Raw genomic sequence first — 25537 nt, forward strand, 5'->3', positions numbered from 1 at the left:
TTTTTTTTTTTTTTTTTTTTTTTAGGTCTATAAAGGAAACTTCCCTGGAAAGAAACAACTTCTAAATGGAATGATTAAAATAATTTGTTAGAAACTTTAAATTGCCCTATGAGCTCCTAGTAACACTATTTTCAAGCTCATAGGCTAATTGTTAAGTCTCTTTTGCTCTGAGTTGAACTGATCAAATGCCTCTGTGTGAAAGATAACAGCGTAGAATCCTCTTTGAGAAACAGCCTGTAATCTTGGGAGAAATGGCCTAAGTCCACTGTTCTCAAGTCCACTGAGGCAGTTGGAAAGGCCCCCTCAGGTGGTGAGAATGGAATAATATTTTGTTATATCTCTAAGCTGGCTAAAATCCAAAGAGATTATTAAATTTGGAATTTTATTAGTTTCACCTAATAGTTGTATAAAGGCTGAATATTTAAGGATCTCTTTTATCGGGTACTGAGATGCTTTGTGTACATTACTTCATTTAGTTTTCACAATAGACCTAAGAACTGGAGGTATTATTATCCCTGTTTTATAGTTGAAGAACAGGCTCAGTAAGGTTGTATTACCTGCTCCAAATTTCACAGCTAGTTAATTTAGTTTATGTTGGAAGTTAGCATTTAAGGTTGGTTATTTTTCCTATGTGACTCCAATTGCTCCTAAAATGGTGTTGATTTTTCTGTTTGAAATGATCCAGAGGAGGTTCTTGGTTCAAAGCAGATTTTTAAGTGATTTAAAAGCGCCTCATTGCCCCAGCGCCAAATTATCAAAGTTCAAGGAATTACACATTTATTCTAGAAGCTTAGGGCTTTCAAATATTAACTGAGAAAGTCCTACTGTTGATGAGCTCGTTAATGCAAGTGGCCGCCTTTGTGTTGCTGACCTCCGCTAACTTTCTTCTACTTTTTTTCTGAAGACCTTTTAGTTCAGGGTGTGCATTTTCCTCCTGCGCCTCACATGTGCAACTCAGGCTTTCTCTAGTTGAATCCCCTGAGTGTGAGTGCATACCTGCAGTATTTTATATGCTAACTGAAATATTTTAAAATTTATGTTAGCACCTAGATTAGCATTGAATTGTTTAAGAATGGTGAGTTCATGAAAGGCACACTGTGAGCGCTAAAACTAGTTATGTGGAGGTGAGAAAGTCTCAGCGTGTCTGATCGGAACATCCAATTCTGAGAGAGTCCATCTGTCGGAGTATCTGTTGGCATGTCATCATACAAGAGAACAATGCCACCTTCATCGAAGACCATGAAATACAGCATCTATTCCAGGACTAGGCATTGCTCACAGCCCCACCTCATCACCTGCAACATCTATTTGACACAGAACACCTACCCACTTCCTTAAACCACTCTAAATCCTAACTGCTTTAAGTGACCTGAATTCATGAGCATGTTGAAAGAACATGCCAGTGTGATGATAAAACCACTTGGAAAAATCTTGGAGAAATCATGGAGGGAGGAAGCATGCCAGAGAGTCCATTTTCAAAAATGGAGAAATGGCAAATTCTGAAAACTTTACATTCATGGCTTATGTTGGTGTCTAGCAGAATTGTAGATCACATTTTTTAAAAGAATGGTCACAAAAATAAAAGTGATGATCAGTGTGTAGCGTATGTTTGCTAAGAATTATTTATGTCCAATTAACCTCGTTTGTTTTTTAATAATGTTACTGGACAAGTAGTATATCAGGGCATTGCCATAGATATGCAATGTCTGCTTTATCAGAACATTTAATAATCTGGTATGTGTATTCTTTACTCAAGACGGAAAAATATGAATTGGATAGCAGTATAGGTGAATGAGTTTATGTCTTGTCCCTAAAGAGGGATGATCAGTGGCATAATGTCAGACTTGAGCAAGGTGTCAATAGTGTGCCTTGACAAAGGCATATGATACAGCTGGTGGGAAAAACTTCACCCAGTACAAGAGATAGAGTATTTGGAACCAAGGAGATGATAATTGCATCGTTCTTTGTAGATAGTGGTTACAAATAGAGATTCCAAAACCAGACCCTGGGAAAGTTATTTGAACTCTTTATGCCTCTATTTCTTCATTCATAAAATACGAATAATAGTAATAGTACCTACCTTAGAGGGCTGTTGAAGAAGTTGAAGGATTAAATTATATAATCCATGTAAAGTGCTTAAAGCAGAATCGGATAGTAAATTGTATGTATTAGCTGCTAGTCTTTTGTTGTTGCTGCTGTTTTTACTACTGTCACTACTACTATTTCAGGCAATATTATGCACATTTCTGGGTTTGTGTTTAAACACATATCCAGAATGTGGTAAATAGGTTAGTTGTTGTTTTTTGAGACAGAGTCTTGCTCTGTTGCCCAGGCTGGAGTGCAGCATCATGATCTCGACTCACTGCAACCTCAAGCGGTCTTCCCACCTCAGCCTGCTGAGTAGCTGAGACTACAGGTGTGCCACCATGCCTGGCTAATTTTTTAATATTTTGCAGAGACAGGATCTCACTATGTTGCCTAGTTTGGTCTCGAACTCAAACTTCCGGACTCAAGCGATCCTTCTACCTCAGCCTCTCAAAGTGCTGGGATTACAGGGTGTGAACCACTATGCCTGGCTGTAATTAGGGTTTGGAGAGTGTCTAGTAACTGTTATTTGAACAGTGGTCCAAAAACAATAGGCATCTTCACCTTAGTGTAAAAGCTGAGAGACTTTCAGTCAGATGAGGTCCACAGAAAAAAAATTAAAAATTAAAAACTTTTAAGCTGAGAAATGGTACTTTATATTTACTTTTACCAATGTGGTAAAAGAGAGATGGTCACATTTTGAAGTCTGTACATTTTGTCCAGTTTAATAAGTGCTTTCTGTTAAGGAGCTATAGCATGGTGTATGAGAAATCTTCACTAAACTAGGTTTTAGGAGAGCTCTTTCTTATCTCCAGTCCAAATCAGATCAGTACGGTCTTTAACCAGTTGTTATGGGCAATTAGCTTAACTCAATGGTTCTCTGCAGGGTGCAATTTTAACCCCCCAGGGAAAACTTGGTATATTTGGACATGTTTTTGATTGTCACAGCTGGGGGTGAGAAGGTGTGCTAGTGGCACTTAGTGGATACTGCCATGGATACTGCTAAACATCCTACAATGCACAGGACAGAGGCCTCACAGCAAAGAATTATCTTGTCCAAAATGTCAGTAGTGTTATGGTTGAGAAATCCTGGCTTACAAGTTCAATGTATGTATTTCTGTTTGTGACATTTGAATGCCAATCTTTGCTTTAATGAAATCACCAAGTAGCTTTAACAGTATGTTTATAAAAGGCCTTTGAGAGTTAATGTATGCTGAAATCTGCAAGTGTGTACATTTTATCAGCAGCACAGTGAAATATTTGCTTTGTTTCCTGGAGGAATATATTATAATGGTTTGAGAGTCAGATAAACCTTTGCTGGAATCTCAGCCCTGCCAGTTTAACTTGCTGTGTGATTTGGGGCAAGTTTCTTTATCTGTGAAAACCAAATCTCTATTTCATAGGGCTTAGAGAAATAAACAAGATATACATGTGAATTATGTAGCACAGTCCTTAGGCACAGTCGCAAGAGATAACTTTTGTTTTTTTAATTTACATTTTCCAGGTTAATAGAATTGACTGGTGCTTTTTAAAATGTAAGATTTGGAAGGAGAATATATAAGGAAATTAGATTTTTTAATAGTTAAAATATTAAAAGGGTTCTTGTTTTCCAAAAGTGATAAATCTTAGGAGAAGTAAATGTCTTTACAGATACCACTTTGGCCTTGTAGGGAATGAAGAATATGCACTAAAGTGAGAAGCACTTATTAGAGGGAGGCATAAGTTGTATGGAAAACAAGAGTCATCTATTTCTTATCAGTCTGGAATTAGCCAATAATATAACTTCTGCATTTATGAATTGTTCCACTATAAAAACATGTAATGTTTGTTCTTAAGCAGTGTAATTCTATTTTTTCATCTTACTCTTGATATTATGTCTCTTAAATATGTCTTTCCATGCCTTAAGGTGTAAGCAGCACACCTAGCAAATGTATGTGCAAATGTGTCAGTTTTGTCATCTTAGTGATTTCTTATACCTTGTCAGCCTTGCCTAAAAAGATAAAACTTTCATGTGATCACTTTTTCTGTCACTTCCACTTGTGTATCAAGCAAGCTATAGCGGTGTATAGCTTATCTGTAAGAGCAACTGGCATTGTATGTATTTGACTTAATGGTGTGAATTTTTGTAGGTGATAGGGATTGGATGGGAAGATTTCAGAGTATTCACAATCCATCTGCTGTCTACCTTATAATGGCAGACTGTTTTGCAGTTCTGTTAATTTTCCAGGGAGATGGCAGTAAGGGGTCCAGCAATGAAAAGTTCCATGGCTTAGGAAAAGGCACTTTTTCAGGTTGGAGAATTGAAGTTAGCAATTTTTTTGAAAAGTGTTGGATCTTGATTTTCTTTCTCAGTGTCTCTATTGCATTGAATTGTGTAAACCTCACATAAACATGTGACTTGAACCTTCTAGTGGAGTGAGTGCCCCCAGCAGCTTGCCTCTCTCTGGGTGTCTAGAAGGAAATCTGTCCCCTCACATCATTGGGAGAATTCACAGCTAGCTCATCCCTCTTGGGTGGTGACTGCCCATGGGAGCACAGCAGTTCCAGCATAAGGGGCATGTGAAATGTGACTGGTGCACAGATGAAAACATACTTCTGAGAAAACTAACACAGACTAAGCCCTGCTAGTGCTTAGTGGCCTTCATTAAGCTAACCTTCAATTTTACTTAACTTTCCTGATTGTACAGAAGTAGAAGGTGGTGTTCCAGACTCTGACGGCCGCAAGCCTCAAGCCGCCCCTGAGTTGCTGGGTAAGCAGTATTGGCAAAGAAACCTGGTGATCCTAACAGAGAATCCTGAAGTGGTGATACAAAATTGCATAGTTCTATGGGGTCAGAAGCTGAGAGTTTGATAGTCAAACTAAGCTGAAAGTCAAGCTGATAATAAATAAAGTAAAAGAAAGACTAGGCAGTTTAAAATTTCAGATGCAACCAGTGACCACAATTCTTGAGACCCCATAAAACAATTTCTCCACTTTAGGTGCATTCCGTCACTTTGATTTCTTAGATATGGATGAGACTAGAAATTACCACGCACTGCAGGAAGTGTTGCTGAAAATGTTTGAAAGCTGATTGTGTGTTTACAAGGCTCCTGGGCATCAACTTGTAATTTTGCAGTAATTGGTACCAAAATCCCAAGTTCTAGACTTGTGCTTGTGGCGCGGAGTGAAATAGATCCCCCCGCCCCCCCCTTTGAAGTAAGCGGGTTCACCAAAAGGGCTCCAAACCATGTTCTGGACATTGAAAGGGCAGCAAGACTAGATTTAAGTCAAGGTTGGAGTGGAACAATACCTCATTACCCACACCATAGTTCTATTAGCTTGTATTTTTTAAAGAGTTTAAGCTTGACATTCAATGAATTCTTTAAATACAGGGTGTGGTTATAGGTTTGTTTGTTGGTTTGTTTGTTTTTTTAAGAGGTCCCTCCTTCTTGAAATTCCAAAGCTTTCATTTCACTGGAATTATTGGCTTCTACCACGAGTATGGTATATATGCCATATAATGAGGGCCCTCAGGTAATAGTGTATATACTATATATACCTTTCCCTCTTCTCAATTTGAAAAGACCTTACTCCAAAAGAAATTATTAAACTAACCTATAATGAATGTATCACAGCAAACATACAACAAGTAAAGAGATTATAACTTGGTTATAGAACTATAACTTGGTTAAAGGAACTAACATGTTGTTCTGAGAGGGAAATTGTCTGAAGAGGAATTTAGAGAAGTAGAACTTGAAGACTGGGATGGGAGACTGAATTTGAGAGACCAACTTGGCCTGGCTACAGAGAAGGTGCCTTACCCCTAGGGTGGCATTACCAGGTCTCCATGTGGGTCTTCCCCTATGGTGGGGCTGTCTGAGGGCTTTTGAAATCTGCCTAAGTTCCAAATCTGAATTAGAGATTGGTCTTGCCCTCATCAGTGAATACCGTTGAGTCCTCCTTAACCTCACAGTGCACAGTGTCAGGCCACACAGGAAGTCACAGAACGTATTTTTGTTCCATGCCCACTATGCATCCTTCTCATGGTAATTTGGCCACTTCACATAACTATGCTTTTCAGAGATCTGCCATCAGACATGCCAGCATCCAACCCACCTGATGGTTTACATTCTCACAATAAGGTATTCAGCTGTAGTTTTTAACGCTAATGTCATCATAAGTGTGGTCAGTATGAGTGCTTTGCTGATCATTGTATTTATAAATTTGCAAGACTAAAGGACAGTCTTGGACTATGTGAGTCCCCCCAGATGACACTGCACTTTAAGGACCAGCTGACTTCTCCAGGGTTGCTTGTCTTCACCTTGAATGCCCTTTCCTATCTGACTTGCAACACAAGAGTGTCATGACCATCATAATATTATCTTTTTTATTGCAATTTAGAAAATGTTGAGAAGAAAAATGAATGTCATTGAGTGCCTATTCATGTGGGAAATGTGATGTTCTGTTCTGTGGGTAACTCATGTAAACAAAAGTAAAAGAAACTAGAGTATATTGTTATAGTTAAAATTACAAGGTAAACTAATTCCTACTTCGCTGGTTAGTGTGTCCTATAATTCTCATTTAAATTGCACAAATTACTAAACAACTACAGAAATTTTCACCCAAAGCATTTCATAGCCAAAATTTCACAGAATTTTTCAGTATGATTTCATATTGTTAAAATTCTTGCAGACTTATGAAATATACTTTCATTTGTTTCTCAGGATAATAGGCTGTATATAGTTTCTTAGGCATTTGGGTTCCAGAGCCTGTGGTACTTTCATATATAATTGTCCTTTTAATATTCTTTTTTTTTTTTTTCAGCCCAGAGGTCTTTTTTTTTTTTTTTTTTAACACCTATTATGCCATGAATTCTTAGGGAATAGGTTCCAGCAGCTCAGGCTCCTTCCCATTGGTTCTCACAAAGTGTGCTTCTCTGGGTGGAGCAGGCTGGCGCTTCGGTTAAACCTACGTACCTTTCTCTTTGGCTTCTTTCTTTTTCTGATCATTTTCCTTCACACGTTTCAGGAAGCTATCTCGGCTCTTAGAGTGCTTGTGCTCAATACGCACATTAATTATCTTGGCAAGAATCTTGCCCTTGTTTGTTTACAACAATGCCAACAGCATGCTGGGTAACATTGTAGACTCTCCCAGTTTTGCCATGGTAACACTTGTAGGGCATTCCTTTTTGAACAGTACCCATTCCCTTGATGTCTATGATATCACCTTTCTTATAGATTCACATATACATGGCCAAAGGAACAACTCCATGTTTTCTAAAAGGCCTAGAGAACATATATCGGGTGCCTCTCCTCTNATCTTGGCAAGAATCTTGCCCTTGTTTGTTTACAACAATGCCAACAGCATGCTGGGTAACATTGTAGACTCTCCCAGTTTTGCCATGTAACACTTGTAGGGCATTCCTTTTGAACAGTACCCATTCCCTTGATGTCTATGATATCACCTTTCTTATAGATTCACATATACATGGCCAAAGGAACAACTCCATGTTTTCTAAAAGGCCTAGAGAACATATATCGGGTGCCTCTCCTCTTTCCCTTTGTGTTCGTCATTTTGGCGAATTACTGCAAGATGGTGGTTCCAGCCGAAAGGCTTAATATTCTTATATTCCTGTTAATATATCGAATGAGCTTCCTGAAGTTATCTATTGCTAATATTTAGCATTTACTTTTGGGAGCAAAATTCTCAGGAGAATTGAGAAACCTAGTGTCGTTTATTTTGATTATGTCCAAGTAAAGGTCAGAGATAAGAAATTAAATGTTTGTAACGGAGAAACTAGTCATCACCAGTCTACTTCAAAGGAATGTCTGTCACAGCCTCAGTAGTGCCAGGGTACATAGAGATATGTTGTATGAAAACCATATGGTCTTGGGAAGACTGTAGAGGAATCCTCTTGGGAAGAGAGTATGGAATGGACTGAAACAATTCAAGGAATAAATGGGATTATATCCAGAGAGATTGAAGAATAGGAAAAACAGAAACATCCAGTTAGAGTAAGTTTTCATGTTTGATAGCAGAGTAGGGTGACTATAGTTAACAACAATGTATAGTATATTTTGAAGTAGCTAGGTGAGAGGACTTGAAATGTTCCCAGCACATGGAAATAAATAGTAGAGGTCATAGATATCTCAAATACTTTGAGTTGATCATTACAGTCTATGCATGCAAGAACTATCACATGTACTCCATAAATATGTGCAAATATTATGTATCAATAAAACAGAAAGAACAGGAAAAACAAAGCAAGAATTCTAACATTACCTCTTTCCAAAGTGAGTGTCTCCCCTTACTGGGCCTGGACCCTAATCTATATGAATAAAATGAATGGATTTTATTCCCTAAGAATTTGTTAACTAAGTTATCCGAATAAGTTATGTGTCCATGTTTGTAGCCAGTAGTGGGAGGGAGGTCAAGCAGAGTAGGGGTTGTTAAAATCTTTTTTTTTTTTATTTTGTTTTGTTTTGTTTTGAGATGGAGTCTTGCTCTGTCAGCATGCTGGAGTACAATCATGGCTTACTGTAGCCATGAACTCCCAAGCTCAAATGATTCTCCTGCCTCAACCGCCCTGCAACCCAGTAGCTGGGATACTTGAGTGCACCCCAGTAGCTGGAACTACACGCATGTACCACCATGCCCCACTAATTTTTTTTTTTTTTTTTTGAAACGGAGTCTCCCTCTGTCACCCAGGCTGGAGGGCAGTGGTGTGATCTCGGCTCACTGCAACCTCCGCCTCCCAGGTTCAAGCAATTCTCCTGCCTCAGCCTCCCGAGTAGCTGGGACTACAAGTACGTGCCACCACACCCAGTTAATTTTTAGTATTTTTAGTAGAGACGGGCTTTCACTGTGTTAGCCAGGAACCTCGCTAATTAAAAAAAAAAAAATTTTTTTTTGTAGAGATGAGGTCTCACTATATTGCCCAGGCTGGTCTCTGGGCTCAATCGTTCCTTCTGTCTTTGCCTCCCAGAGTATTGGGATTACAGGCATGAGGCACTGTACCTGGCAGTTATAATGTTTTTAAACTGTTACTAGAGCCTTCCTCAGATTACAGAGGACCATATGCCAGACCTTTGATGTCCAATACAATAGGCAGTAGCTACATGCCAATATTTAAATTAATAATCTTAGTTGTACCTAACACATTTCAACTGCTCAATAGTTACATATGTGGCTAGTGGCTACCATATTGTGTAGAACAGATCCAGAACATTTCCATCATCTCAGAAAGCTCTACTGGAGAGCACTGTGCTATACACTGTCTAAAGGAAGCATTTTTTAAAATGAATTTTTTTATATTTAGATACAAATTTAGGGAAAATGATTCAGCCAAAAGTTCAGCCTTAAAACAAAATAGGTATTAAGGCACTGGATCCATCTTCAAGCAAGTCCTATATAAATCAAAATATTTCAGGGGTTTGACTCTGGCTCTTTTAGGCCAAATAAAGGTATATTATTTTAGATTTCCTCAGGTTTAAACTTTGAATCCTAGCAGTGCATGATGGCTTTCAAGAATAGACACAGTGGATCTTCAGCATGTGTATATGCACCCATTCTATTATAACTGGTTAGTCAGAGCTTAGCAGGAAAAAAAAAAAGCCACTCTTATTTATGGAAGGGGGAATGTAGTAAAGTTACTTACAGGTGATGCAATGGCAGGTTGTCATTACCAACCCCAGGTTGAAGGGACAGTTGGAGGAGGCCGTCTGGAGATCAGGGGTGGATAGGAGCTGAGACCAGAAAGGATATCAAAGATATCAACAGAGAATAAGGTGAGGAGTGCTCCTGGTGGCTTCTCCCTTTCTCAGGTTAGGCAGACAGAATTAACCACTTCTTCACCTGGATTTTTATCGGCACATTCTATGATACATCCCTTAGCAAATCTAGAGAGGTTAAATAGTTTAAGCCATGCTAGTGACAGAACTGGAAAAATGCTAATTCTTGGTCTTTTACTTATGCACGTTGCCATTGGGCCCACTGCAGAAATGCTAGTAAGTAAAGGGAGTGTGTCATCAGTTCAGTCTGGGAGCAGAAACTGCATAGTAGTTTAAACGAGGAAAATTTAATATTAAGACTTTTTAGGGCCAGGTGAGGTAGCTCATACCTATAATCCCAGCACTGCTTTGGGAGGCCAAGGCAGGAAGATCACTTGAGGCCAGGAGCTCAGGACCGGCCTAGACAACATAGCAAGACACTGTCTGTACAAAAAAAAAAAAAAAAAAAAAAATTACCTAGGTGTGGTGACGCATGCCTGTAGCCCTAGCTACCTGGGAGGCTGAGGTGGGAGTGTCCCTTGACCCCATGGGGGCGAGGCTGAAGTGAGCTAGGATCATGCCGCTGCACTCCAGCCTGGGTAATAGAGGAAGACCCTATCTCTTAAGGAAAAAAAAAAAGAATTATAACAAAGGATTGGAGCAATGATAAGATTGGCTAATAAGAAGTAAACAGAACTCTATAGAAATAGCAGATATAGGGAGCATCCACTACTCCAAAGGCTAAGATAGAGGACCCAAGGAAGAGACCAACTTCCTACCCACTCTCAGAGCTGAGATCCAGACCTTTTTGGAGAGGACACGGCCTTGACTCACTGCATGGCAGAGCAGTTGCTGTAGTGCCACACCAGCACAACTTACTAAAAACCTGCCTTCCAGAACTTGCTGAAAATCCATCCTTTATGGTGCCAGGGAAAGCTGTTCATGGGGAAATATCTACTGGAGGCACTTCACTAAAAACTGTTTGAGACAGGCTTTGGAGAAGCTACACATCTGACAGGAGTCTGATGTGACTCCTGATCAGACCAGGAAGCAAAACTCCTTCCTACAATGCCTCTCTAGCATTTTCTACAGACAAAAATTAACAAACATCATGTCAGCTAGCAAATGGAAAAGACTGAAAGGGCTCAGATCCCCTTTTGCAAATCAGGCTGTAAATGGTGAATTTGTAGCTAAGAGGCGGTAAATTGATAACTGACACAGGGAGAAAAACGAGACCACCCTTCTTCTCAGAGTCTAAAATTATTTTTTTCAACTAGGTAATTGCCCATGTGTATATATATATTTGGGTGGGGTTTTCCTTCCAGTAGTACTTCATCATTTTCCTTAGAATACTCACATTTTGTGTTTTATTACCTTTGCTATTCATGGTGACATCACTAGAGGACTTTTGAGGATTAAGTGTTTTAGTTTTCTTTTACTGTTTGTCTCTTAAACCTTGGATAAATACATGGATAATAAGGAGTTGCAGCCACATTTTTAAAATGACTTTCAGCTAAATGACATTCCAGGCTTTTGTTTAATGCCTATGAAGATATGTAGCATAACCTAGAATTATAGTTGCATGTGAAATAATTCAATTTGGGATTTTATCTCAAACATTATAAATATTTGCCAAAAGGTTTCATAATACATTCTAGTATATTTTATTTGTACATGGTAGGACTTTTCTTTCGTTTGCGAGGGCGTTTCTTTACTGTTTTTCACGAATTGGGGTAGTTCTTCCAGAAGAGCTTTTCAGAGATTTTTCCTCTCAGTTGTTTTCCACATTCTACAACTTTAAACTGCTGATTTTTTGTGTGGCTTCTTGCTGGATACACCATGCAATGCATAATTTCTCAATTTGTTTAAAACATTAGAAAGGGAGAAATACTCAGCCTTGTCCTTGTACCCAAGTTGATACTCAATCTATCCGTGTGCCTTGCCCCCTTTTTCTCTACTTAGTCTCTTATTTTGTTGTATTTTTTCTTCGTCAGAACTCTCCTGAAAAGCCTTTGATTTGTTAAATATATTTTGGGAGCTTCGGATGTTGAGGTTTATTATAAATGCTTTACATTTTCTGGTTTTATTTTTTTAAATCAGGTTTTGTTGAGGAACAGAGTGTAAGAGAGAGGATATGGTTAAGATATGAAAATAAGTAAAAATGGTGCATGTACATGGTTAGTATACAAATGATATCAAATGGTTTAGAAAGAGATGTAAAAGGCTCCCCTCACTGTTATTACATTTCTTGTGATTTGTTCCAGGAAAAACAATACATATTTTGTCACATATCTGCATCTATCTTGCTTTGGCTTTTTGCATTTTTTAATAAAGGAATTAACATACATACCATTCCTTAGCTTTTTCTTTGTACTTTACCTATTTTAGAGATATATTCCTGTCAACACATACAGATCTTCTTTATTCTCTTTAATGATGGTACAATATTTTATTTTATGGGTGTATAATAATTGATTTTATTTTTGCCTTTCTTCTGGCTGTTTTAGTAGTGGCCAGTGGGGGGATTGTGTTTAGCTCTTGGATTTATTGTAGTCTGCCTTTCTGTAAATATTTTTGTGTAAATATCTTGTTGACATACCTGTAGGTTAAATTCCTGTGAGTGGGATTGCTACATCAGTGGGAAAATACATTTCAAATTTTGATAAGCATCACCAGTTTCTTCTCCGGAAAGGTCACTGATTGTTTTTTTGAGACAGGGTCTCGCTCTTCACCCAGACTGCAATGCAGTGGCACAATCATAGCTCATTGCAACCTCGAACTCTTGGGCTCAAGCGATGCTCCCTCCTCCCAAGTAGCTAGGACCGCATGCACCACGATGCCCACCTAGTTTTTTGTATTTTCCATAGAGATGGGGGTCTCACTATGTTTCTCAAGCTGGTCACGTACTCTTGACCTCAGGCAGTTCTCCCACATCAGACTCTCAAAGCACTGGGTTTACAGCTGTGAGCCTGGCCTTTAAAAAAAAAAAAACACACACACACAACAAGATTTTATCTTTCCCACGCTTCCATCAACACTTTTCATTCACCAAGCTTTAACATTTTGCCAATCTGACAAGTTAAAATGTACTTTCCCTCTGGGTGAGGTTTAGGATCTTTTCTTTTCTTTTTTTTTTTTTTGAGAAGGAGTCTCGCTCTGTCACCCAGGCTGGAGTGCAGTGGCCAGATCTCAGCTCACTGCAAACTCCGCCTCCCGGGTTTACGCCATTCTCCTGCCTCAGCCTCCCGAGTAGCTGGGACTACAGGCGCCGCCACATCGCCCGGCTAGTTTTTTGTATTTTTTTTTTTTAGTAGAGACGGGGTTTCACCGTGTTAGCCAGGATGGTCTCGATCTCCTGACCTCGTGATCCGCCCGCCTCGGCCTCCCAAAGTGCTGGGATTACAGGCTTGAGCCACCGCGCCCGGCCAGGATCTTTTCATAGGTCCATTGTGGGTTTCTTTCTGTAAACTGCTCACTCATGTGCTTTCTTCTTCCGCTTTCACCCTCTTTTTCCTTACTTTTGCCCTTGTGTCTTCTTGTCTTTATCATATTGACTTGTATGAGCTCATTTTAAATTAGGAAAATTCATCCTATTTCATATGTATTATACCTGTTTCCCCCATGTTATCGTCTATCTTTTGATTTCCATTAAAAACATTTTTATTTTGGTGTAAGGAATATTAAACATGTTCTTTAACAAAAGAAATAAAAGAAGGGTAGGAGTTGAGGAAATCTGGCCATACCTTCTGCTGTTTTTGTGGCCTGAGTAGTTGTAGTTTGGGACCAAAGATTATCCCACCTGACACTACCATGTCCCATGGAGACCCTGTACAATCTTACAGCAGAATTACTCTTAAGACATACTAGATGTTGGTGTTCTTCCCCTCTGTATTTGCCTAAACCTTCATCAGTTTATTGAGCCTCTTAAGAGCAGGTGAGCTTGTGAACAACCTTGTCTGGAAACATCAGAATTTAGCCACATGATGAGATCATTCCTGGTAGCCAGGAGTTGTAGGTAATGCTCACTTCCGTATCCTGAGCACCTAGAGTAGCATCTGGCTTTTGAAACACCATGTGTTGAATGAATGAATGAAGACAAAGAAGAGCAAGAGCAGAGGATGAGCAGAAATAGAGAACTGGAATGAAGATTCACTTTGGAACACGTTAGTCAGTTAGATATATGCATGCCTGACAAATGTACCCCTAGAGTCTAGAATACTTCCATTTCTTATCTTCATAACCTCAGGCTTTTGACAGCTGGGATGGGTTTATGATAATAGTATATTATATTATTTACCTCATAAACTTCACTGGACATTGAACATGCAAACAGTGTACTTGTGCCAAGTGTTATTTAGTTGAAACTCTTCTTTCTTTGAATTTATGTAATTTTCTGTCTAGACTGGCCAGTGAGTAATAATCATGTCTGTTCTTTTGTAAGTAGTGTTATTAAAACTATGTGTATCGGATTTTAAAATAATAGATCAAAAATGGATTTCTGTCTAAATTTCTTCAAAGAACAAACTTCGTTGAACATTTAAAATGGTTCTGGTTACAACATAATGTCTTTTGCAGCAACTTGGATGGAACTGGGGGCCATTATTCTAAGTGGAGTAACTCAGGAATGGAAAGCTAAATACTGCATGTTCTCACATGTAAGTGGGAGCTAAGTTATAGGTACACAGGGACATACAGTGTGGTATAATGGACATTGGAGACTCAGAAGGGAAGAGGGTAATGGATAGAAAACTACCTATGGAGTACAGTGTACACTACTCTGGTGACAGGTACGCCAATATCCCAGACTTCACTATACAATTCATCCATCTAACCAAAAACCACTTGTACCTCTAAAGCTATTGAAATTAAAAGAAAAAATGGTTCTGGTTAACAAAAATTGAGTATACAAATGGCTTGTTACATACTATGTAAACTATGACTCAACCTAAATCCCGGAAAAATAGTTGGCTAGTTCTTTGTTTAATTAAACATCTCCAGAGAAGGTTTTTAAACATTTCCTCACAATTCAAATAATCCATATTTATACACTTATTCATACATATGGAAAGTCTTTTAATGATATCGTATAAAGGGCAATATTGTGCAGTATTTTCTTGGCTTGGCATATAAATGTTATACCCTGAAAATGTCAATAAATCTTAATTTCCAATAGGATCATGGCCCCTTTTTCTTGCCATTTGACCTGAGATGTCTAATGGTTTTGTTTATTCTTCATAGTTTTATGGAGGCAATTGACTCCATTAATTTGAATCTACTGAAATAAAAGCCCACAGTAGGAAGATAGATTAATTTTTGAAAAAGTTAATGCTAAGCTTTGACTTTTGTTACTGTTCAGTGACATTCAATGCAAAATAATTGGACGCCAGAACATTAGAAAATAGTCATTGTTTTGAGTGATCATGATGCTTATTAAGCATCCATTTCAATGCGGACTGATGCAGTAATTGATGGATAATGCCATTAACTAGGCTTTTGACCAGACAAATTTTTTTGTAGTTTGGTAATTTTCTAAGCAGAATATTGAAATGAAAGGTAAATAGAGATTTTTTTTTTTTTAAACTAAATGAAGATGTTTAAAATGTCAACAAAAAGCTCACAAATATTTCTTGGGTACAACAGTTTTATACCACTTTGGTCCATTTTTTGCATCTTTAGCTTCATCTTAAAAAATCAAGGTGACTAAGTAAGGCTGACAGAAATTCATTTGTAAATTTGTCTTTGACATTTTGTGCGGGAGCATAAATGAATACTACTTTGAAAAACGTGTGTTTGAAAATAGGTGTTTCTTGGATTTTCTTAGCCTCAGTGAGGACTGATCTGTGGGTGAGACCTTGGTGCTTTGTTGAAAACCAGTTGGCATTGAAGAAGGCAAATGAAAAATAGAAGTGTAATGTTGATTGTGACAAATGTAAAACATGTATCCCTTAAGAAAATCTCAGGAGCTTTTGGTGGGGGGTATTTCTGGTTGGTTGGTATAAAGTTTTGGTGGCCTATAGACCTTTTGGAGGAGTACTTTATAGTTGGAATAGAGTGTGAACCACTTGAGAATCAAACTAGAGGGATTTCTCCTGTGGGTGGAAAAGCAGAGGCTTTGGAAATGGAAGCTTCTGTGTTTGGTTCTCAGTGTTGCCACTCAATGGAGACCCCAGTAACTCTCTCCAAGCCTCAGTTTTCTTCATTTGCACAAGTGGAGATTAAAATATCTCCATCAAAGAGTTTTGAAAGAATAAATTTGGCACATAGTAATCACTCAACAAATATGTTATTTTTAAAGAAAGAGTTTCTAGTATTGTTCAAATTAAGAGGGTGGCCCCTGGAAAATATTTTCAGGACTACCAAAGGTTAATAAAATACTTACAGTATAAGGTATGGAAATTGGGGCTAGTTTAGAACTTGCTGTTTTTCAGCAAGGCAGAGATTTGCTATGTATTATTAGAATGTGACAATTAATGATTTTTCCTATGGCTGGCTCAAGTGTCAGATAATTGACCCTGGTTTATGTCGTCTGTCTTAAGATGAGGCCATAAGCCCCACTGAGGTCAATTACTAGGCATAAGTGTTTATGTCAAACCGTTTGTGTCTCTGCCATTGGTCTGTTCACACACACTGATTATCAGCATCTTGAGGCATTGCAGTTGCCTGGGTGAATGGAGGCACTTGGGAGCTTCCTGCCCAGAAACCCTCTGGCCTTGATGTGGTCCGTTGGGAGATTGGTTACATCAGTATTGGCCATAAGACAGGATCTGACAACTGTCCAGACTTTCGTTATTGCCTGATACATTCTGTTCACACACTGATATTGAACAGGTAGTAAAGGAACTGTCAGCACTTGTGGTTTTGTACTTCTTACCTTTTTCCTCACAAAAATAAAGCTGCCTTCATATTTTCTTCTTACTAATAAGATAGTGAGCAACCTTGGCAACACAGCAAGACCCTGTCTGTAAAAAAAAAAAAAATTTTAATTGGTTGGGCAAGGTGGTATATAGCTATAGTCTCAGCTACTCAAGTGGCTGAGGTGGGAGGATTGCTTGAGTCCAAGAGTTCGAGGCTGAAGTGAGCAGTGATTATACCACTGCACTGCAGCCTGGGTGACAGAGTGAGAACCTTGTCTCTTAAAAAAATATGTATATGTATGTATGCCAGGCTGTGTTCTAAAGATCTTGTGTTTCTATTTTGTTGATCTTCATGGTGCTATTGTTATTCTCAATTTGCAGAGGCAAAAAACTGCAGCACAGAGTAGTTTATTCAAGGTCTCACAGCAAGTAAACAGAAGAGCTAGGTTTTAAATCTAGACCATCTGACTCCAGAATCTTTTGACAACTATACTAACCTTCCTCTCCATTAGAAAATATAGACAGTTACACTGAATATATGTGAAAAGAACATAAACAACCTTGTAAAACCCATCTAGCCAGTGACAACCATTCCTAGCACCTCGTGCACATACTTCCAGATTCCTTCCTTGAACTTTTTTTTTTTTTTTGAGAAAGAGTCTCGCTCTGTCACCCAGGCTGGAGGGCAGTGGCTTGATCCCGGCCCACTGCAAGCTCCGCCTCTCGGGTTCACACCGTTCTCCTGCCTCAGCCTCCCGAGTATCTGGGACTACAGGTGCCCGCCACCATGCCAGGCTAATTTTTTGTATTTTTAGTAGAGACAGGGTTTCACTGTGTTAGCCAGGATGGTCTTGATCTCTTGACCCCGTGATTCACCTGCCTCAGCCTCCCAAAGTGCTGGGATTACAGGTGTGAGCCACCATGCCCAGCCTCCTTCCTTGAGCTTTGATGGGAAGTTGTCTCCCTCGACTCTTTTCTACTTCCAAGAGCTAAGCATATGAACAATCTGGCATTTATCTTCCCAAATATACATGCAGTTATTTGCATTGTACATATATAGGTAATTCATACACATTCTCATATATCCTCCTGTGCGCCTTGTTCTGCTTGACATTCTTTCTCACTCAGTATGTCCTGGAAATATTTATATATCTGTCATTGTATATAATTTAACACATTCTTAAATTGACTGCTTAATATGAACTATACCACTTCTGTAGGATGGCTGTACTATAATTTCAGTGCTCCACTTTCATTGATGGACATTTAGATTGTTGTCACATTTTTTCTATATTATTTTCAATAGTTGTATATTCTGTATTATTTTCAACAGTTGCATGCCTTTTATTGTACGAAAGTACTATAATCTCCTGTTTCAAAATTCAGATTATTAGAAGGTACAGGGATGAATATTCTCAAAACTTGGAATTTGAGCACATCCTTCCTTAGTTACCTCCCAGTCCCAATTAAAATGCTAAGTCCAGATGATCACCTTGTCATTTAAAAAACCAACTTTACTGCTGTATATTTGCTATATAATTCAGTGATTTTTAGTAAATTTACTGAGTTCTACAACCAGCACCATAAACCAGTTTTAGAACATTTCTGTCAGTTCTTAAAAGATAAGATTCTTCTCTTATCTTTTTACATTTAATCTCTACTTCCACACCCAGCCCTAGGCAACTACTAATCTACTTTCTGTCCCTAAAGATTTTCCCGTCCTGGACTTTTCATATAACCTGTCACTTTTAAGAATTTGATATCCATAAGTAGTATTTCTTTTCTGATTATTTTGAATAATTTGGACTATATACAACTCCTAGCTAGAACTGTTCATTATATTATGGCTTGATACTGTCTTTAATAATAATAATAATAATATGTATATTTTTTCCATTCCACAGAGACAAACTGCTTCTCTGTTTATAAGGCCTGTTTGGTAATACTTGCCATATTACAAGAGAACTGTTAAACTTGTTTGGTTAATTTCTTCATGTGGTGGCTTGATAGTAATTGTGATTCTTGGCTTGGTTTGATTGAGAACTGAATATGCATTGATTTCACAGAAGACTCGCTACCAAAATATAGCAAGAACTTACCAGAATCTCCCCCCATGAGAAGTAACACTAAAAAGTTCTCATGACCTCGGTATTGTTAGCTTCAAATTGTTTACAAAAGTTCTGCAATTCTTTTGGATTAAATAACTCTGTACTATTAAAATAATTTTTAAAATATTATTGCCTTTATAAACCAGTTTGGATTAAAAGCTGATATTTTTTAAAGTTTAGGATAATTTCATTTCATTATTTAATATTTCAAAATCTGATGATATGATCATGTTTTGAAGTCATCTGATAGTTCCTGAAAGTATTTTAGATGTCTACTCTCTGCATTTATACATCTATTTAGAGCCTGATTGTTTTTATATGGTGTGTTTATTTATTTTTTGTCATTTCATGTGAATAATTAATGTTTTCTAAAGATCTCTACTTTTTAAGAAGCTCCGAGCGAGTGGAAAAATAACCACCAAGCTTGTCTACCTCTCTTTATCACTCAGAGAAAAAATTTACAGAATGATATTAACTATATTCCAATTAGCACACCAGAATACAAAGTCAGGGATGGAAAAGTTTGTGTGTAACCTTTTGAAATGTATCTATAAGTAGAAGGCATTCCCAAGTCACATGCTGAAGAGAGGCGAAATGGCTTAGAGGCAGAGTTCTTAGGTGCCACTCTACCTATTTCAGGCAGATTCTGTCACCATCAGCCCTTCGTGGGTCCCATAACGTACTTGATTTTAGTGACTTATTTAAAATTAGTAATTAACACCTGAAGAGGAAAAAGCTTTTCTTTAGAGGAAATAACAGATTTATCTTCAATACCTTTGAAACCTAAATGGTTGCTTAGGTAACACAGCTGTTGCATTTTATCATCATTGGCAAATGGGAAAGGCAGCTTCCTCAACTTGGCGTTTGTCTTCTAAAGGAAAAACCAAAGCAGTATATAACGACTGATGTTTATCCAGAAAAGATAACTCATATGCACAGAGTCAAAGAGATGTGGACATCTAAATAAACCTAGCCACTTTGTTCTTCACAACTTTTAAACTTAGGCATTTTCTCTCGTGGTGAGTGAGATGTGATCAGTTGTGTGTGTAGCCAGGATGTTGCTAAAGCAAACTGACTTTATCCATCTTGCACTCCTTCTCCTCTGCTTTGATGTCATGCCTGTCTCCTTTCTAAGACCAGCTAACCATACTTGGTCTCTTCTGTCCTCTTTAACATCTTCATCTTGCTTTATTGTGCATGTATATGATTTGAGGTTCTAGATCCTTGAACTGGGGAGTGACAACTTAGACACCCACAGAGACCACGTATCTATCCTACCTGGTCCTGCAGAGTGCCCTACACTGAGTGAGTCCTCTAAGAGTGCCGCTGTCTCCTCAAGGGCGATTATCTGCTGTTTGCAAAGAATGTATAGGTTTGATCTCTAAATCTAGCAACTACATCAGAGATCTTAGATGATTCATTTGAAGAGAATGGGTTGGAAGTATTCATGCTAAGAGCAGAAGTGTTTTTTTTTTTTTTTTTTTTTTTTGCTTTTGATCTTGCTGTACATTAATTTTGAGTAAATTTGATAGTACAAGTCAACCAATGGATATTCACATTTTGAGTGTCCCATTCTTGAGCTCCTGAGAGTGTGCAGAAGGGCGAAGCACTTATCTTCAAGTAATACCGCCTTTGCCCCACACAGCTTTCTTTCTAACGGAACACTGGAGGCCGCCGCTGTTGGGATGCATTGAGGGGAGGGGACCTAGCTACTTTTAAGAGAATCTTTGGGTATAGAAATTGGGGGAGGGAAGATGTGAAAAATAATGCCACTAGTGGGTGGGGTGGAGATGGATGTGAGAAGATAGACTGCTAAAAGCAGCCATGATTGGTGAGTACCTATTGTGTGCCTAGACTCTAGTAGGTACTCTGTAGCTCATTATCTCATTTAATCTTGTGAGGCAGGTGGTGGTATCCATATTTTTATAGAGAGGGAAACTGGCTTGGAAAGGTCAAGACTTCTCAAACAAACAAACAAAAACAGATGGAGTTAGTCTAATTCTTTCTATTGGTAACTAATTTGTCTTAAGACTAACCTGTTCCTTCTTCTCTCTAATTCCAAAATATCTCCCCTTCCACAGTCCTGAATTTTTTCACTTCTCTTTTGTGTACTCTTGAGCTGGAGGCATTTACAGTTGTGAGAACATAGACCTTCTGAAATGCAAAACATCCTAGGGAAGAGAAAGGTACCTTACTGTGTGAGTTGACTTTTGCTTTGCTTTGCTCAACTCCTAGCTGAGAATACCTGGACTTAAGATAATGGGGGCTGCATGTGGGAAGTAAAGAGCGGAGAAGAGGTGGTCTTTAAGCTTGGGCCTCTAGCGGGGTGGGACTGAGCGCCCCACCCTGAGGGCTCGGAGAATCAAAGACTCCTGAGGAGATGTCCACTAAAAGGAGAGCAAGATTTCACCAAAGGCTAACTTTCCCCTTCTGGTTTTGTTAAAGTTTTCATCATGGAAAGGAAGGAAATGCACTGTAGGGTCCAGACCTTGGTTTAGTTCCTTTTTTCAGTAGAATTGGGATCCACAGTTGAATGATGAATCAGTTAAGGGTGGAAATAATTTTTTCAGAAGTATACATACCCACCGTAAACATTTTATTAACTTTAGAAATAGAAATGTTTAGGGTTTGTCAATGTTTTATGTGGTGTCAAGAAATTTTCTTTTGAATGTGGATCCTCTGATTTATGCCATTTCTTGTCTTTCCTGTACAAGCCACACCCATAATGCTTCATCGATGTCCAGTCTTTATTTCTTTAAAGTGATGCCAGAATATCAAAACTTCACAACAGCCCAATACTGAATCCTTCCACATTTTAAGTCACATTTTCCTCATAAGAATATTAAAGTTGTCTCAACCACCCCTAATTTTGTGGCAATCTTTTGGTAAAGCTGTTTACCTTTATCAAGTCTTTCTAAAGCATTCAATTTAGTTTTGTGGAAACAACAGCTCACTTTCTTTCCAGACTCCAGTTTCATTGATTACTCAATATTTATTTAAATTATGTAATAATGGAAACAAGCAAGTTTGGAGACAAATACAGTGAGTCTTGGTAAGCATTGCACATTGACTCATGGGAGCAGAGTTGCCAAACTTAGGTTGGCTAATACTTGAATGACAACGAGCAGTTGCTTCATCATCCACATGCATCAGTATGTCTGAGTGAGGGGTAACTAATCCAGTGTGAGAGTCAAGTAGAATTGTTTAAGAGCACTGTAACTGTAGTCAAATGCTACACCTGCTCCTTAATAGCTTGAAGGAGCTGTTTATTACAGGGATCCCAACAACTCGTGTGATTTGATTTTTACTATGAGTTGCACCTGGAATTGTAAACATTCAGTACACTAATCATAACAGCAGACCATGAAGGTGTTTTTTTTTCTTTGGGAGGGGGGTCTAATCACACACACACACACACACACACACACACACACACACACACACACACAATCAGTATGATCAGAGAGGGCAGGAAATTGATTTTTCACCACAGGGGCTCAATGTTGCTCTTGTTAAAGGGACAAGCTTGTAAGATGTGAGCTCGCGCAAGTGTTGCCAGAGATCTGCCAAGCTCTTCCTGTTATGTAAAAGCAAAAAGGAGTGGGCAGATTATGAAGTTATTCTGTATATGATGATTAGTTCGTGATGGTATAGTGATTTGTTAATCTGGTTCATTACTTTAAAAAGCTCAATCATAGTTATCAACTTCCATATTTTTACTTTTTAGATAGGCAGAAATAATTCAGGTCAGTTATTAGTCGTTAAACAGTTTGGTGTTGAATGAAAAGCAAAATCCTGGAAAAAGACAGCTTAGGGTATGAGGGTCTAACAGCCTGAAAGTCATTGTCAAACTTGACTTGTTTTTCTGCCCCGAAATTAAGTTAGATTAATTAAAACAAAAGGCCAAGGCAGTTATTTAAAAAACTTGTTTTTGCTGTTGCGTATTTATTTCATATAACCTTAGGTTTATTTTGATTTCCATTTCTTGGTGGCTGGCACCAGAATTTGTACAGACCTATTTCAAAACCACACATCGAAAAACCAACACTATTGGTAGTTACGGGTAATTGAATGGCAAATGGGATTTCCATCTGGGTGCTCCAACTGGGACTCTTGAATAAGGCTTGACAAATTCTGCCTTGTCAGGTATCATAAAATACGGTTCAGAATGCATCTATAGTGTCAAGGGAAAATCATTTATGCCATTCTCTGTACTACCACTTCTGACTCTTGTCTTTCCTGAAGTAGGAACTCACATGGCTTGTGATGGAGTCTTCGTTTTAGGAAACACGACACAAACGCTAAGACTCTTCAGGTATCAGCACTGAATCTTTTAAGTTCAATCCAGTTGCTAGATTTGGCCTGTAATGTTTGGCTCAGGGATTCCCGGTGGCCAAAGGAAAACAGGAAACATCACAAGAGTCACATTATCTGTAAGATAGGAACAGACTAGTTTTTTTAAAGAAAACTTCTCTTAAAACTCAGAGGAGAAAGATGTCAGAATGGGATTTAAGTAATTTTTCTCTTCAGCCTAGGGAATTGGCTTGTATGGCAGTTTTTTACACTCCTTTTGTGGTATCTATATAGAGATAGGATATATGACTCACTTGGCAAAGATCAGGAGTCTGAACATTTGGGTAATGAGTACCTTGCCCTAGGAAGATAAACTGAGCACAGTGTCCCTAGGACATGTACGATCAAATAATCCCCTTAGTTGGGGCTTGGACCTTTGTCAACTCATCTGCAAAATCTTTTAAGCTGTCCTGCTCAGCCAAAGCTGCTATCACCTGAATCTTGGTTGTTTATACTATTAATAATATAGAAATACTTTGCCAAGAAAATCTTTTGTCTTTTTGTGGGACAGGTTTCAGAAATGGTCCACAGTCTCTGTAGATACTTCTAGTAATTGGTCTTAGAACTCAATGGCTTTAATCAGCCCTGGGGATCAGTGGGTGACAGATCAGTGGCTTTATGAAATGGAGTTACTAGGAGCGGTGTGTCATTACCTGACGTGCCTCCTTATCTGCCATAATGGAGTTCCTTACATATGTCCTGCCTGTCTTGTATGCCTTTGGAGCTAGTAAGGAAATAAGGAGAGGTTGAGAAAATGCAGAGTAAAGCTTTAGCATGTATCTTCCTGTTAAGTGACAGGCAGTGATTTGTGCTTCTTTGGTTTTTATCATCAGTCTAATGTGAGTCATTCTTGTGCATCAGGTTAGATCTTTTTGCCTTTCTTTTCTCTTCTTCTGTTGACTTGACCTGGTTTCTTTAGTCTGAGAAATTGGACATATTTTTCTTTCTTTCTTTGAGGAAAGGACTAGTGGATAAAAGCCCTCCCATAGAGAGTGTGAAGTGGGTAATATTTGGGTGCCCTTTCAGGGTTAGGTCCCACTTTGTTCAAGGAACGCTGTATGCATGGCTAGGTTATTAATAAGGTGGTGGCCCCAGTAAATGTTGGTGTATGTATGAGACTTGGTGGGAAGAGCTGCTTGCTGTGAATAGTGGCTCCTCTGCTCAGCAGTTGTGTGAAATCAGTTGACTTATTCTTTGATTTCATCCCACCACCCAACATAAATCTTTTGGTTCATTTAAAAAAAAAAAAATGTTCTGGGTGCTGTATGTATGTATTTTTTTTTTCTTTTAACTAAATTGCGTTCATACTAGATGAAATTTCAGCTTAAAGATAATTTATTATGGCAGTTTTAAAAAACACAGAATGTAAAATGAATAGTAGAATGAACTCTATATCCTTATCTCCCAGCATTAACAATCAACTTTCTGGATTCTTGTTCTCTCTCTCCATTTCCCCTACTTAGTTCTGGGGAAAGAGGGGCAGTATTTTACAACAAATCTTGGGCAGTATTTTAAGACAAATCCCAGACATCATACCATTTCACTCCCATACTTTGTTCTCATGTTTGTTTTTCAATTATTTACCTTTTGTCTGTTGACCTTTCTTTCTCTTGTTTCTGAAATAACACTTGGACTGTGCCCTGGTGATGTTATAAAGGTACACTTTCTGGTGGGGTTGTCCTTTGTATGGCGCTTGTTGGGCTGGTCTTCACAGATCCTGAGGAAGACAGCTCTGCTGGTATGTAGTTCACGTCTCAGTAGAACCCAGTCACCAGTAGAACCCAGCGGTATCACTGCTACCTCCCTACCTTTTACAGTTAGGTGAAAGACTGTGCGCTTGTATGATATGTTTAGAAGAAATGGACTCTAATCTAAGTCATGATGATGTTTATTATTTATTAAATTCATGAAGAAAACATGGCTTTAAGACTCTCTAAATGGGTATGGCTAGATTATGTTTTGTTTTTCTAATTACCTAGACAGAAAACTGTTGGCATTACAAATTATTGTAAGTTTGCCATCTTTTGAGTACAGTAATAATTTATTTGTGCAACATTTCAGTTTTTTTTAACTTTTACTTTAGGTTCAGGAGTACATGTACAGGTTTGTTACATAGGTAAATTGCGTGTCACGGGGATTTGGCGTACACACCACTTTGTCAACCAGGTAATAAGTATAGTACTCGGTAGGTAGTTTTTCAAGCCTGATGTTCCTCCCACGCTGTGCCCTCAAGTAGGCCCTGGTGTCTGTTGTTCCCTTCTTTCTGTCCTTATGTACTCAGTGTTTAGCTTCCACTTATAAGTGAGAGCATGCACTATTTGGTTTTCTGCTCCTGCATTACTTCACTTAGGATAATGGCCTCCAGCTCCATCTGTGTTGCTGCAAAGG

The 25537-nt window shown here is 38.5% G+C and overlaps 1 protein-coding gene and 1 pseudogene across 6 annotated transcripts in view; one reads left to right on the forward strand and one right to left on the reverse strand.

Annotated features, from left to right (window-relative positions):
• The window catches only part of LOC108527547 (phosphatidylcholine:ceramide cholinephosphotransferase 1), a 320286-nt gene that overhangs the window by 212818 nt on the left and 81931 nt on the right, over positions 1 to 25537 (forward strand). The window lies entirely within an intron of this gene.
• On the reverse strand, positions 6926 to 7658 carry LOC108527548 (60S ribosomal protein L21-like; annotated as a pseudogene).

This window comes from Rhinopithecus bieti, unplaced genomic scaffold (assembly GCF_001698545.2).
Source record: "Rhinopithecus bieti isolate Rb0 unplaced genomic scaffold, ASM169854v2 scaffold_4655, whole genome shotgun sequence".
Lineage (NCBI taxonomy): Eukaryota > Metazoa > Chordata > Mammalia > Primates > Cercopithecidae > Rhinopithecus > Rhinopithecus bieti.